Consider the following 8,642-nt stretch of genomic DNA (forward strand, 5'->3'; position numbering starts at 1 on the left):
TATTTTATTTTATTTTTTATTTTTTATTTTTTAGAGGGGAATCTGGGAAAGGACATATTGTAAATAAAGAAAACACCTAATAAAATAAATAAAGAAATGAATAAATAAATAAATAAGACTGCTATGAACATAGTGCAGTATGTGTTCTTGTGATATGGTGGAACAACTTTTGAGTATATATCCAGTAGTGGTGTTTAGCTGGGTCCTCATCAAATTTCCGATTTTCTGAGGAAGCACCAGACTGATTTCCAAAGTGATTTTACTAGCTTGCAATCAAAAACTACAAAGTTGAAAAAAGAAACATTTTCAACAAATGGTGCTGATCTAACTGGTATTCTGCATGTAGAAGAATGCTAATTGGTACATTTTTAACTCTTTGTACAGAGCTCAAGTTCACGTGGATCAAGGACCTCTGAATAAAACCAGATATATTTAATTTAATAGAAAAGAAAATGGGCAATAGCCTGGGACACATTGGCACAGGGGAAAATTTCCTGCAAAAAATACCAATGGCTTAGGCTCTAAGATCAACAATTGACAAATGGGAAAATTGAAAAGCTTCTGAAGGCAAAGGACACTATCAATAGGACAAAATGGCAACCTAAAAATTGGGAAAATATCTCTACCAACCCTATATCCAATAGAGGGCTAATATCAATATATTTGTATATTGTATATATGCATATTGTACATATATACATATATTGTACACATATATATGTATATTGTATATATGTGTATGTATATATATATACACATATATATGTAAAATTCAAGAAGTTACACTCCAGAAAACCAAATAATTCAATTAAATATGGGGTAGAGCGCTAGGCAAATAATTTTTCAACTGAGTAATCTCAAATGGCTGAGAAGTACCTAAAGAAATGTTCAACATCCTTGGATATCAGGGAAATGCAAATCAAAACCCTGAGATTCCACATTATACCAATCAGAATGAATTGGATGAAAAACTCAGGTGACAAAAGATGCTGGTGAGTATGTGGAGAAAGAGGAACATGCTTTTGTGTTCTTAAGTGTACTTATTATTTGTCTCCAAAACCTCATCTGCACAGGTTTTCAACCTGTGTGTTCACCACCAGAAGCCTTGTTGTGGCTTCCTTCACCATCCTGTGATAACATTCAGGCTTTATGAAATATCCAAGGAGTTCATATTTATGAATATTATCCTACTGGAATCAAAAGATGAAGAAAGAAGTTTGAAATTTTAAAAATGTACTTATTTAAAGTTTAAACTCCTTTAGATATTTTAAGGATAAGTATTTTGTTTACTTGTTCAATTTAGCTTTAGAATTGCCACACTTCTCCACTTCACTGTGTAGATCTGCTGGTAGGATGACATGGAGAAGAGTTCTTTCTGTAGTTATAAAATTACGTCTAAGATATTCATTGTAAATTGTGTGCCAAATCTATGAATCTTTATTAAAATTGGATTTAAAAACTGATACTTGTGATTTTTGCATCCTTGGCTTTCTACCTTGTTTAATACTAGACTGCAAGACTGAACTGCCCGCAGTTTCATGAACAGGGTTCTCCTCAGTTAGGAGGAAATAAAGGACCTGAAAGAGAGGGTTTGAAATGCAAGAGAAAACGCGAAACCAAGTTGTGTACCAATCAAGGCTCCACTTTACTGAGAACAAACAAGGGTTTTTATAATCACAGGGGAAACTGAAAACAAGTCTCTAGATTAACTATGAAGAAAGTTCAGCCAAAGTCTCCAGGTTCAGAAGATCTTCAGGGGCTGGCATACTCAGGCAGTGGGTGTGCTCAGGTGATGGGTGTATTCAGGTGGTAGGTGTGGTCAGGCGGCTTCTTCAAAGATAAACAGTCAACAGAGAGTATCTGTCTTAGCTCTCAGGTGTTAGCCCTCAAACAGAGGCTGTCAGGGGTCCGATGGATGACTGAAGTGAAGAGGGGATGTAACACAAGACACTTTCAAAATATTTAAATTTGAACATTGTTTTCTGTTTTCAAGTATATAAAAATTATCCTGTGGACCTCTTATGAGGCATTGATTAAAAATCTCAAAGGGAAATGAGATAGAAGTTGCAGAACACAGTACATACCTACACTGCTTATTATCAGAAAGCCCCGACTAGATGCTATGAAAATCTTAGTTTTAGCAGGCATGAGCTTTTTTCCCCATGGAGTCTGTGGGACATGAACTGTGATGGTGTAGGTTTATTTCTGTTCAAAGAAATTTTAGTCTCAACTCACTGATTAGGATACTGCTTTGTATTAATACATCTATTATGTTCAACCAGCTGGACACACTCTGCTAACTCTGGAAGGCAGTGAATGAATACATTAGCTGCCTGGCCCAAGTTCTAACTTTCCATCTGTGAATTGGCCCCATTTTCTGATGCTCTACGTGAGATTAATAAACAAAGTTAGAAAAGTATTAAGAGGGGTTGTGGAAAATGGGGAGCTTGAAAAATGATGGTAGAGAACTTGGAAGCAATTATTATTTCTTGATATTACTAAGTATTCTTCCCCTGAACAATATTACATGGCCTCTGGATGAAAGAGTTGCAAGGGAGGATTTTCAACTCAGCTCAGTTTAATCCAAAAAATATTGATTCACACTCACCTACAAGGAATACGTTCAAATGTTCTATTTCTCTTGAGTAATAAGGTTGTTTGAGGTAATTCTGGTCATAACCTTCCAAAAACATCTCTACCAACCACCAAATATCAAGGTATGTCCAGTTTCTGTTTTTTCTTGATTCTTAGTTATTCCCCTCATGTATTCACTCATGTTTCAGTTTATGGCTTTATTTAAGAGGGAAAATCAAACACATATAAATAACTGGGTATTCAACATTGACATATTTTCTTTAAAGAGAAAAAAATCTCGAAAAGAATTATATAAAAACTGAAAAATAGATCTTTAATGATATATTGATATATTTCATGTACTCTTCTAGTAACATTACTTTACTGACATGTATAAGGAAATGTAGATTGTTTACCCTGTAAAGAAACTTAAGTGAACTTTTGTGGACATTCAAAGAGAATACTGACATTCTCATGTTTCTCATAATTTCTCCAATTTGATATACCAATGTGCCTACCCTGGAAGGGTTTTTATTTATCTGACTTTCAAAGTTAACTGGGCATGCTATGTTTTAATCTACCAAGTCTGAATTCACTATGCTTGAGACACAGTTGCAGCTGGAATATCATTATTTTTATCCAAATTTCATTGTTACAGAGAGTCACATGGCAGTGCCCAATTACAAGGGTTAGAAACATTTGTGCCATAGAAGAAAGAGTGAATATTGTGGAAAAATACCTCAAATACCAGAATCACAAGGCCTGGCAATGAGTCAATAGAATATATGTTAGATATTTGATGTTCTGTTTAAAAAAAACAACAAAAACTTATCCATTTTACTTAGTTTTGAAAAATGTGTGTATATTTGATAACATAAAATGACCTCAGAAGTTTTATATGTCATCAACTAAATCAGCATCCATACTACTGTTCACATATGTTATTTAAATAGTAGCAACAACAAAACAATATCGTAGACATTTTACCTTTTGACATGTGAGTTAAGTTAACATACTCATTTCCTATTCGTAAGCAATGAATTATTTTTTGCATTTTCTATTTCTCAGCTCACCATTTTTTCCTATTTGGCATCAAACAATTTTGTGTTTATCTGAACATTTGTTCTACCCCTGGTAACAGTGTAATTAACAGCCTCATCTTTGTGTGAGTTTAGCTATTGAAGTACAGCTTCAAGCACCTTCAGATGTTGGAAGGTTTTTTTGTTTTTTGTTTGGGGCAGGGGTATACTTTTTGTTTGGTTGGTTGGTTTTGTTTTGTTCCTGTATTTATTTATTTATTTATTTATTTACATCCCAAATGCTGCTCCTCCTCCCTGTCCTTCCCTTACATAGTTCCTTCCCCTGGCTGCCTTCCCTTCTCTCTGTGAGGATAAGCCTAACTTGGCACATCCAGTCTCTGCCAAATAAGGCACATCCTTTCCCACTGAGGCCAGAAAAGGCAGCCATGAGGACTGAACTGCCTGTCTGCTACATATATGCTGAGGACCTTGTTCCAGCCCCTGTATGTTCTTTGGTTGGTCGCTCAGACTCTGAGAGCTCCCAGGGGTCCAGGTTTGTTAACTCTGTTGGTCTTTCTCTGGGGTTCCCTTTAGGACCTTCAATCCTTTCTCCCAAATCCTCCATAATGTCCCTAACCTACTCCCAATGTTTGGCTGTGGTATCTAGATCTGTTTCAGTCTGCTATTAGGTAGAGTCTCTCAGAGGACAATTATGCTAGGCTACTGTCTGCAAACATAACAGATTATCATGAATAATGTCAGGGATTGGTACTTTCCCATGGGATGGTTTTCAAATTGTACCAGTAATTGGACCTTTCTTCCATCTCTGCTCCATCCCTGCATTTCTTTTAGACAGGACAAATTTTGGGAGGAAAGTTTTGTGGATGAGTTGGTATTCTTATGCTTCCACTAGGTGTCCTGTCTGGCTATTGGAGGTGACCTCTTCAGGTTCCATCTCCCCACTATTAGGGATCTCAGCTAAGGTCATCTACATTGACTTCTGGGAGCCTCCCCTATTCCAGGTCTCTGGGACTTCACCCTTTCCACAACCCCCAGCAGCTGCAGATTTACGTTTAAAACTGCTGTAACTAGGCTTTACCAATAGCCTCTCATAGACTGTCTTTATAGTGCCAAGCCTCAACTCCTTTGTATGACCCCTTCAGTCCTGGGCAATCAATTGCAAACCGAGGCTGCCACTTTACCAATGACCTTCCATGGCCTCTCACTGTGCCAAGCCTCAGCTGCTCTTCATGAACCTTTCATGCCTTAAAAATCAGTACCACCTGGGTGACTCTTACACATTACCAAGACCTGCAACAGCACAAGGTACAACTTTGGCTATCTCTGGAACACAGTCTCTTTATGCTCAGAAAACACTTCCCAGAAGATGTCACCTCAGTGGTTCTGTCTCTTCTATGGGTAAATGTCAGAGTCCACTCAAGCATTTCTGGTAACTTTGACCTGCTAATAGCATCCTTTGATTTTGGACTGACATTTCTTCTTAGATCTCTACTTACTCATTTCCTTTCTACCCTTTGACACAATACATTTTTTTTAAAAAAAAATACAAGGTGAAACATTATTAGTACTACATCTTAGCAGGCATCATTTAGAAAAGAAGAATTAAACAAGAACATTGTTAATGAAGGTCTCTAACCCTAGCATCAGTTGAGGAGCCATGCTGTGGCATGTTCCTGACCTTTGGATATATCATTTTCTGATTTATTCATTATTCATTCCTTAAACATTTCTCAAGTATCTATAATGTTATGCTAAATGCTGAGAATGTAGGATTGAAAAGCATCTGTTTCATACTTACCTAGCAGGGGAGATACCATGATCATGAAGGTGGTTTTCCCACGGTGAGGTATATCCATTGCACTCCGGATGTGCTAACCTCTGAGATTTCTCCAAATGTGGGAAACTCAACTGCATAATTTTTGGTAGTGGGGGACTGCTGCATTCGCACTCTCCAGTTTAAATAAAAAGAAAGAAAGAAAGAAAAGCATCTGTTTCCTAAAACAACATAATAAATACAATAACGAAAATCTATATCTATATATTTTCTTCCTCCAAATAACACATCATTTGTCTGATCTCACTTTGTGGTAAAGTACTTTCTACATTATCTTTGACATTGACAGTAAGGTATAAGGTTTGGGAATATGTCCTTAGGTGTTAGGTGAATTGTGCTATAGACAGTTGGTGCTAAACTTAACCCAAAGTATAGACCCAGAAACCAAGATAGTAACTATGTGATATCAAATAGTACATTCACATTTTTTGTATCCTACATATAGCATTTATCAAATGGGATATTCTGAAGCCATGACAGTAGAATTCTGGTGCCAGGCTAAGACTAATGAATTGTTTCCTTATCTTGTATATTTCTCTACTTCTGTTAACAGCAGCTTTCTATAATAAAAACTGGGCCTCTTACAGTATTCTAAGTCAGTTGCAATCTAGTGAGTGTAGTCTTTACTGAAATATCATTTTGTTATACAGAAAATGCTCTTAGTACTGATTTTGCCTTATCTTGTCTAATCTACTCAGAAGTTTCAGGAAGAAACTGATTGTATGGATCCTAGTCAGTTTTGTTAGCCTGAGTTTAAGTTTTGTTTCATTAGAAGACTTATCTATACTTCATGATCAGTTTTATGGAATATCCAAGTCTGGCTGTGTATAAGCCAGACAGATCAAGATTTACTACACACACACACACACACACACACACACACGCACGCACAAATGAATATTGGCTCAAATGATTTCCTTATTTTTGTTTCTGTAGAGTCACTCTATATCAGCATAATTATAATTCAGGGATCTAAACTTAGTGTTAAATATAATGTTTGTGTGAGAGAGAATGATTTTATATCATTCTTCAAATAACTGTTGCTTTGTTCTTCAGATAAGCAAAGCTCATCTACAGAGAATATGCAAGTCAGTACCCAAAATACCTGTTGACATGGTCTATCCCTATTGATAGGAGAAAGCAGAGTAAATCTGACATTCTTTGTTATTAAATGGATGTTTTCTTTACCATAAAACAATATTGGAGAAAGGTGAGAATCTGTTTTGTTTTTAAAGTGTGACTTCAAATGTTATTTGTTTTAAGACCTCTGTTTAAAGTTAGATTAACTCTAAGACATGATACAGTGTATGATGGGATCTAAAAAGGCTTATGATTCATAAAAACATCACTGGAATACAACATCTTTCTCCCCCAGCTATTCGAACTGGAATTTATTTGTAGTCTTTTTTTTCATGTAAATAAGAATGGGTAGTATAATGTCCTTTCTAAACTAGAGCTATATAGAAAAGATGATAAAATGTATGTAAAGTGGTTGACACAGACCCTAATGCAGAAGAGGACACCAGGTAGAGGATTTGGAATACAAATAAGTCCATGGCTCTGGACCTTACGAGCAAAGCTAGACTGTGAGAGATTTTAGATTCATAAGGATTAAGATATATTACATAAAAATACCCTCCTTTTAAAAATGGGGGCTGCTCTCTTTGAAGCTATGACTACTGGACTGTCTGAAAATTCCACTCAATTGCTGGTTATAACCTAATGAATGTACACTCAGTCACATTTGAGCCCCTGGCTCTGAAAACACACACAAAAAAATCATGGACTTTAGAGGTCCAGAATGACAACTTGATGTTTCTGCCTGTCTGCTTGGTGTCATGTGCATGAACATCTTAAACTAAATAATCATCACTTTATTGGTGTGTCCGATGATGCTTTTATCCCAGCAGGATAAATTCCTCTTCTCAAAATTGGCACCAATTATGCAAATGAAATCTGAAGGGTTCATTAGCTAAGTGGTAATTGAAGTAGCTTGCATCAAAGAAATGGTATACAAAATTTCTGTCAAGAAAAATCACTTCACTTTTACAATAACCTTTAAAGGTTTCTCAGCAAATGATAAATGAACCAGAATTTCAGAATAGCAGATATTTAAATAATTTGCAACCAAGATTCTATTCATGGTAAAATTCTGTCTTTGTTCTTTTTATTGAAATTTTTCTTTGATTAGAATGTATGCTAAAGGTAGCAACAAAAAAAGATAACATTATTTCAAGGCATAGCCTTGCATTGTCACCTTACATAAAATAAACAAGTTTCTATTAAAAGAGGTACATGATAGTTTCCCCAGTCTTTCTGGGTAGATTTAAAATCCTTTCCAGGAGGAATCTAGCTTGCATGGCTGGCCTTGTTTGTACAATGGATTTTCAGTAGTTCCTCCTCCTCAATTTCAAGAAATGTTTATATTGATTGAATTGACATTTTCCCCTTAAATTTCTCTTAAAACTTATGAATGAAATCATTCGGAGCTATACCCATAGACCATTGTAATTTAAAGTAATTTTCAGAAAAGAGGCATCAACTTGAATATGGCTTTTTAAGTCCTGCTGTGTAACAATTTCTGTTTTTAAATTGGAGGCACTTCAGTATAATTATTGATGTGATTATATTTTCTATTAACTTAGTGTACATTGTGTGTTTATTTTGTATTTTCTTGTTCTGTTTCTCTTCTTTCTAACTTACTGAACACCATTTTATTTTCATTGTGTTTCTCATCAATTCAGCTGTAACTTTTACTAGTGATTGCAATGTAGTTTGTAATATTGACACAGAGGTAGACAAATGTGTTAACTCTCTTCTTCATCACAGGGATTAGAAACATTATTCCTATTTGAAAATATAGATTAATAATGGAAAGTAGTGTGAATTAGTGAATGCAATAATAATTTCCCAGAAATGGGGATTGAATATCCAGACTCTGTCAAGTTAGACAAGTGCTCTACCACAGAAATATACCCACAGCATCTTGTGAATGATTTTTGTGTTGAGAGAGGATCTTACTAGGTTTCCAAGGTTGATCTTGAACTCAGTCTGTAGTCTATGCAGGTGTGGGACTTAGGGTCTTGCTTCATCCTTCTTCAAAGCTAAGATTATGGGCCTGAATTACTAGATCTAATCATATATAATTTACATAATCAAAACTTATATGACAAATTGAATCCTTAGAAATCAAG

General features: G+C 35.5%; 1 non-coding gene across 1 annotated transcript; it reads left to right on the top strand.

Annotated features, from left to right (window-relative positions):
• Window positions 1–5,404: 5,404 nt before the first annotated feature.
• On the top strand, window positions 5,405–5,569 carry LOC116094630. Its single transcript, XR_004120247.1, has one exon. It is a non-coding gene; the product is annotated as a U1 spliceosomal RNA (small nuclear RNA).
• The last annotated feature ends 3,073 nt before the right edge of the window (window positions 5,570–8,642 follow it).

Source organism: Mastomys coucha, unplaced genomic scaffold (genome assembly GCF_008632895.1).
Source record: "Mastomys coucha isolate ucsf_1 unplaced genomic scaffold, UCSF_Mcou_1 pScaffold16, whole genome shotgun sequence".
Classification (NCBI taxonomy): Eukaryota; Metazoa; Chordata; class Mammalia; order Rodentia; family Muridae; genus Mastomys; species Mastomys coucha.